Genomic DNA, 5,782 nt, shown 5'->3' with positions numbered 1-5,782 from the left:
TACTGTGTGTGCTCAGAATCCCTGCATTTGAGTCCTCTTTTGTCCTGACCACCACAGCTGGACAGTGTCCCCTTATTGGCATGAGCGGAAGGGCCAGCAGATGACAAGGAGCTCGTTTTCCTGGGTCACCTGGGAATCACTGGAGCAGAAAATGATGAGAAGAAATTGGGAGGGAAAAACGATCCCCCCAGAAAAGACATTATTGTTTTCAGTGCTGTGTAATCATCCTGTTCCTCCTCAAAAGAAAAGCCTGTAAGGGCGAAATGCCGGCAGTGCGTGTCAGTCGCGTTCGTGTGTCCGGGGCGCAGTGCCCTGGAGGCTCGCGCTGCTGCCTCACTTTTCCTCCGTCTGCCCAGTCGAGCTGAACATGAACACGTAGAGCTGCTTTCAGTTGGTTTCAGAGGTAGATCTGAAAAGTTGGGGGGAGGGAAGTCGTATTGTATTGGCTTTTATATTACATGACTAGAAAATTAAACCGCAGTATTTTTTAACATATATGACTAATTCGTGCTTCTGGGGTTGGAACTTAAAGATTAAATTGGAACCAAAAAAAAAATCCTATCTTATTCCAGTGACTGGCTCTTGTCAGCTTTAGACTGTGGACTCTAGCTCTGGAGCTGCTGTGGGGTGGAGAGATGAGGTCATCGTGGGGGGGTGGGTTCCTGGGAATCCAGGAAGTAGCGCCTGGCCAGAACCTCAGCTGTGGAGCTGTGATTGTGCAAGGCTTGCTCGGTGCTGCACCTGGACGTGCAGGCTCCTCCCTTCGCTTGCACAATAACGTTTCTTTGGGGACAGGTCATTCAGCTGATGTATTTGGAAGGGGACACGGAATGACCCAGGGTGATTTTTTTCCAGGTTAAGCGATGGCTGACAAATACAGTCTAAACACAAGGGCAGAAAGCAGGTTTTTATCTAACGAATGAAAAATACTTGGGGCCACTCAAAGCACAGCCTTCGTGGGGTGAGGCGCTCTCCCAACAAGCACTCAGGCGTTTCTTCTGAGGGACACAGAAGTCATTTGAGATGCAGTGGCCAAATGGCTCTCCCTTGCAGAGATCTTGGTGCTGGGGACACCTGTCTGGGATGTATGGGATGCCGAGGGACTGAACCCCCCAGACAGGGCTGGACAGGAAGGGCCGGAGCAGGCGTGAGGGACTGGCACGTCGGTGGAACCGCTCACGCATGGGGGGTTTTTTGGTGGGGGGACAGGAAGGTTCTCGTTTGCATCATTCGGTAAGAGCCAGTCAACGCTCGCTGGCTGCCTACGTCCAGATGTTCTCATTTATTTCAGGATCTTCCTTTCCAGCCTTAGCTACAGAAACGTCCACGGGTATGACGTAACAGTGGAAACAGGGACTGCTGGCTTGACTGAGCCGATGAAGGCCGAGGTGTGACTCGGTGGCAGCGTGCCTGCGGGCGTGCGTGGAGCCCCGAGTTCAGGCCTCAGTATGGAGGCAAGGGAATGCACGGTGGATCAGATGAGTGTGGGTGCATCTTGCTTGCACTAGATACAGCACTTTATACTTCATTCTGGAAGCTTTCTTCCCAATAAATAGTCTTGGGAGAGGAGGCCGAGGCCCAGGAGGAACAGGACTGCAGGTGCATCCTCACAGCTCTTTCTGGATTTGGTAGGCATGGGCAATAATGACCTAGCCTAACCAGAGAGGGGTTGGTCAATTATATCTTCCAGTCAAAATGTGAGTCAGGAGCTCCCTGCTTCTGTTGGTGGGCAGAGGTGGGGTTTGGACTCGGAACTTCATGCTTGCCAGGCAGGCAATCTCCCACTGAGCCGGCTGCCCAGGCGCACACCGGGCTTCTCCTGAGATAGGTCCCCCTCCCCCCCAGGCACATGTCTAGACAACAGTCCCATTTTTACTCTCCCCGCCAGAGCCAGGATGGCAAGTGTGCGCCACCATGCCTCACCTCTCACACTGAGATGGGATGCGCTCAATAGCAGGCTCCCACAAAGCCAGGATGGCAGGTGGGCGCCACTGTACCCAACTGTGGGTGAAACACTGGGTCTCGTGAGCTCTTCTGCACAGGCTTACCTTAAATGACAGTCCTCCCACTGCCAGCCGACAGGCGTGAGCCGCCATGCCCAGCTCCCCTTTACGGGCCTTTATCTTTTTGCCAATACTGGGCTTGAACTCAGGGTCTCACTCTCAGCTTTCTCACAGCTGGTGTTCTACCACTTGAACCACACCACCAGCCTAACATTTTGCTGGTTAATTAGAAATGGCATCAAACCACAATCTTCCAGGTTTAAGGCTCCAAGTCTGAGCCTTCTGAGTAGCTACTATTACAGGCAACCCTCTTAATTATTCCTCATTTGGGATCATTTCAGAAAGGAAAGCGCCAAGGAAGAGAAACTTTTTCTGGGAACATCCATTTTGAAGACTCAGCTCTGTTCACTGAATTTTTTTCCTTCAACCTGAAGCAGAATAAGACTGAACTGTGTATTTTAAAGTATTTATATTCCTACAATTTAATTATCTGACCTTGAGAAATGTTTTTCTGCATTAAAAAAAAAAACAACCTATTTGAGCTCACCTCTTCCTGGGCCTGTGCTCAGAACATCACGTGCTGCTCTGTGCCGGCTGGCCAGCCAGCTCTGGCCTCGGGCTTCGCAGGACAGCTGCCATGGTTTGAACCATCCAGGAGAAGGTGTCTTTTCTTATGCTGACACCCCCCCGCTCTTCATCATCAAGCTTGTAATACAGGAGGACTCAGACATGGTGGCCTCTGCTGAGCCACCTGCGTGGCATTTGAACCATCGAAAAGCATGTTTTGGAGCAATGTGTTTGGTAAACATTCGAGATACTCCTCTTATGTAGTTATTTTGGATCTCTATTTCTGTCATTTGTAGCAGCAAAACATCAGCTGATCTAACCACACATGAAACAGGATGTAGAGAAAATCTGAAGAAAAATGAAGGAAGGGCCCTGTTGCCTGCTCTTTCAAGGGCTAAATATCTAAAATTGCCACACAAATGCTCAGCACTAGAGAAATCCGTGTGTGTAATTAAAATAACCCCAACTCTGCTCAGAAGTAACCAATTACCCCTTAATGTCTGATCTTAGAAGATAAAAGAAGGCAAAAATAAAGACTCTGAAACTCCTTCAAGTTTAGATTTTTCTCAAGATGGCCGGACAGGCCTGTTAGCTGAGGAGACTCTGCTCACCAGAATACCCAGATCCAACACCTGACTTCATGGCTGTAGGTATTACAATCAATATCATCAAAAGTAATTTTTAGACATTATTCTCTGCCTCTTTTGCAGCCGACCAGGGTCTCTTAACAACTCTGTAACCTATCTACGCTTTTATGGCTCATAGAGGGCTACACTTGGAACCAGCAATGCTGGTGGCACCCCTTTTTAAGTGAGGTGATACTGTATACTCCAAGTACATTTCACAAAAAGACTTGGCACGAGCTTCTATGCAAGCACATAGAAACAGAAGTGACAAGAACTGAGTCTTTTCAGAAACAGGTTACCTAAACAAGAAAAGCAATGGGGACAGACTCCATGAAACGCAGTGGCACTGCCGTGATCACTGTGGGACACACAGGCTGGGACAAGGTGCCCTTAGAGCCGGGGAACATGACGGCCAGTGCCCTGTGCCTTCCCGCAGTGTGGGGCTCAGCTCAACAGGGAACCACAATTGGAACAAACCGGCCCCTGAGGGAAAAGTTCACACCAGCCTCATGCCTCAAGCCCAGGATGCACATCGCTGACAGTCAACTAGCGCTTCGCAGCAGTGGCCGCACCACCATCAACCACATCTCCTTACTCGGAAGATAACTTGTTCCTTGGTTTCCATAATACATTTTTATTGCCTTTATGGTGTCTTACTAAGGTGACTACCTAATGCTATTATGAGCAAGCCAGAGTTGCGGAAAAACAAAAACAAAAAACCGGCTCCCCACATGAGATTGTACTCAGCACCAACATGCATCCTTCTAAGTGACCTGGACACCCCACATACCGTACCCCTCAGCTTCATTGCACATGTACCCAAGCAGACTGCTGGTCTACTGCACTATGTCTGATGTCCAGTACCTCCTACTTCCCTTAAAGCCCGAACATCAGCAGTGATTTGTTTTTAACACAATTAAGTCCTTGACATCTGTGGTTGTCAGCTTAGCAGCTTTTCAATTTCACATCAACATGATGGGTTTGAAATGGTGAAACCAATCACATTAAATTTTTCCTGTAGCCTTTGATTCAGACTGCAGAGATCAGTATAAAATACATGCTGCATTGCAACGATTGCTGTTTATATATTTAATATAGATAAATTTAATCACTAAGCGTACTTAATCTGCTTATTGGAAAGGGAGCTTGTACCCGTATACTAACAGGTTTCAAGCTCATTTTGCTTTAAGTACAGCTTCAACACTTGGCATATAATTGAGATTGCTTTTAGTTTCTTGACTTTCTTATCCTATTAGTCTGTTGACTTACCACAGATACTTGATTTCCTAATCCTGATTATAATTTTCTTTTCTTGCATTTAAATGAGACACTAAAATCTGACCCTTTGTTAAAACCTCTTAGTATGGGATTTTTGTCTTAAATATGTATTTAGATTTGATTTTGTACTAAAATGACTTTAACTTCCCCTAACTTTAGTAATACTGAAAGCTTATATCTGAACCCCTCCAACTTCTCTACCCTCTTAAAGTGGGAACCCCAAAATCAGAGTGTATTGATTGCATGCAAGGAGAACTGGAAACTGCTCCTACCCATGGCTGAGTCTTGTTCTTCTCAATCTGTGTGTGTATGTGTGTGCACACACACGCGTGCACACACATGTGCTGATCCTGGGACTTGAACTCAAGGACGGGGTTCTGTCCCTGAGCTCAAGGTTAGCATTCTAACACTTGAACCACAATTCCACTTCCAGATTTTTTGGTGCATAACTGGCTATGAGTGTCACAGACTTTCCTGTCAGGGCTGGCTTTGAACTGTGATCCTCAGGTCTCAGCCTCTGAGTAGCTATGATTACATTAGTGGAGCACTGGCAGCCAGCTAAGAATGTTTTTAACACAATATCTTGGGAGACACTGGTGGTCACACCTATCACACTAGCTATGCTGCGGGGGCTGAAAGCTGATTATCTCAGCAGCCCCAGCAGGAAAGTCCATGAGACTCTCATCTCCAATAAACCACCCAGAAAAAGCCAGAAGTGACGCCGTGGCTCAAGTGGTATAGCCTTGAACAAAAGCAGCTCAGGAATAGCTCCAGACCCTGAGTTCAAACCCCGGACCAGGAAAAAAAAAAAAAAAAAAGCCCCAAACCATAACATCTTAATCTCAAAGACCACTCATTCTTTGTTTGCTCAGATATCAGATAAAATGTTTTCTTACGTACTTCCAATCCGCAGGATTATAAACACCCTAGTCAGGTTGCAAGTTCTCTTTATTCTGCCTTTAGGTCATTTATTTACTTAAATCCCCGCTCCCCATCCTGCCTCTGCTGCGCTTCTCTTGCTCTGGCCAGGCTTCCTTGTTTATGGTGTCTCACTACGCAGCCCCTGCCGGCTGCAAGGTGAGCTGTTCCTGCCTCGGCTTCCCAAGTGCCATACAGCACCATGCCCGGTCTGCTTTTTGTTGATTCCTTAAGAGGTCATACTCTGCTTCTACCCACAAGCAGAGTACTTTGCCCATGCATGCTTCACACCTAGTGTTGTGGTGGGTGGGTTCTACTCTTGGCGGCCTTTAAAAACAATGTCTGTAAAGCTCGTTTTGGACATGACAACTTATACTTCTCGTTGTTGCA

The sequence above is a fragment of the Dipodomys ordii genome, unplaced genomic scaffold (genome assembly GCF_000151885.1).
Source record: "Dipodomys ordii isolate 6190 unplaced genomic scaffold, Dord_2.0 Scaffold21, whole genome shotgun sequence".
In the NCBI taxonomy this organism is placed as follows: Eukaryota; Metazoa; Chordata; class Mammalia; order Rodentia; family Heteromyidae; genus Dipodomys; species Dipodomys ordii.
Note: the sequence above shows the minus strand (reverse complement) of the source record.